We start from the raw sequence: 1,803 nt of genomic DNA, 5'->3' as shown, positions 1-1,803 counted from the left end.
AACCTGGGACAGTAAAATTTGGAAAATGTTATGATGGCTCCTCAAAAAACTTAAAATAGAGCTATCGTATGACCCAGGAATCACACTACAAGGTAGATATCCAAAAGACAGGAAATCAATATATCAAAAAGAGATATCTGCACTCCTATGTTTATTGCAGCACTATTCACAATAGCCAAAATATGGACTCAACATAAGAGCCCATCAACACATGAATGGATAAAGAAAATGTGGCATATACACACAATGGAATATTATTAAGCTTTAAGAAAAGAATGAAATTCTGTCATTTATACCAAAGTGGATGGAATTAAAAGACCATTATGTTAAGTTAAATAAACCAAGCACAGAAAGATAAATGTTTTCACTCATATATGGCAACTAAAAAAAAAAAAAAGAGGATCTCATGAAAATGGAGACTACATGGGTGGTTACCAGAGGCTGGGGAAGAGAAGGAAGGAGGAAGAGAAGAAGAGAAAAAAAGACTGAGTTTCTTATCTATACAATAGGAGTAATAATTGAATTACAAGGATTAAATTAAATTAGCATAGTATTTGGTGTGTGTTTACTTCAATAAATACATTACTTTCGCTGTTACTACACCTAGTATTATATTCGTTATTTATAAAATGAGGCAGTTAAAAAAGTTAGTTTTTCCTGCTTTGATATGCTGTAATTTTAATTGCAAGAAATAATACCTGATCCGTTTTTTACTGGAAAATGCAAGTGACGTGGAATGTGAAATATAGAACACAGAATTGGTATATACAGGTTGAAAACCCCATCAACAGGTTTAATATGACACAAACCCCCAAAATCTTATTTGACTCCAGGGCCCGTTCAAAATAACGAGCTTGTGGGAAAATAAAATTGCACAAAACTGTTATAAAAATAAAACAAAAACCCACACACTCAACAGTTGGTTCTTTCTTTAGAGATATACTTCCCCAAGGGTCATTTCTAAGGGAATATTCTTAATTGCTTCTTGTTTTTGAAGGAACCCATTTAAGGGAGGCTTCTCTTGTGAACTCCCAGTTTCTCTTTCTCAGGTTTAAGTTGCTTATCATTCCCTCTATAACGTTCACTTTTCAACTCCACATCCTTACTGGGAATACCTGTCTTCATTCTCAGGTTGGTGAAAAATGCATCTATCTGAAACTGTCAGATGAAGCTTGCATCATAAATTTATTTTCTTTTATTCTTTACAGGGATGCATTAATGATTTCATATGTTATGTTGTATGTGTGAGAGAAAGAGAAAGAGAGAGACACAGAAGAGAGATATATTTCCAATAAAGATTAGATTATTTGATTATTATGAATGATTAATGGAATGCATTTCACAATTATTCCTTGCATATTTATTACGTGTTAATGTATATCTCTTTTCATACTCACAAACACATGGTGAAATTAATGTTATTATTAAGTCATATTGGAGAAAAGTAGAAATTAAACACAAAACAAAACAAGAAGAAAACATGCCCAAGTTTATAAAAATAAGTCATGGAGCCAGCATTCCACCAAAGTCTCACATAGAAACAGAAATATTTAACTGGGATATTTAATATTGCTTCTTACCTGGTCTGGGGGAAAAATTCACATTTATTGGTAATTTAATTTGAAATAGATTGATACAATAAGGGAAGGGTATACATATATTTTTTCAATTTGGATGGTGAGAAAATCCTATAAATACTGGGGAACTGTCAAATACTCTACTTCTTTGCAGACCATGTACCCCCTAGGATCACATCTACTCACTTCAGTTTTCCTGTAATTTTGCTATTGTGATCTATTATCT

The sequence above is a fragment of the Eulemur rufifrons genome, chromosome 6 (assembly GCF_041146395.1).
Source record: "Eulemur rufifrons isolate Redbay chromosome 6, OSU_ERuf_1, whole genome shotgun sequence".
NCBI classification, from domain to species: Eukaryota; Metazoa; Chordata; class Mammalia; order Primates; family Lemuridae; genus Eulemur; species Eulemur rufifrons.
This window is presented reverse-complemented; position numbering follows the sequence as displayed.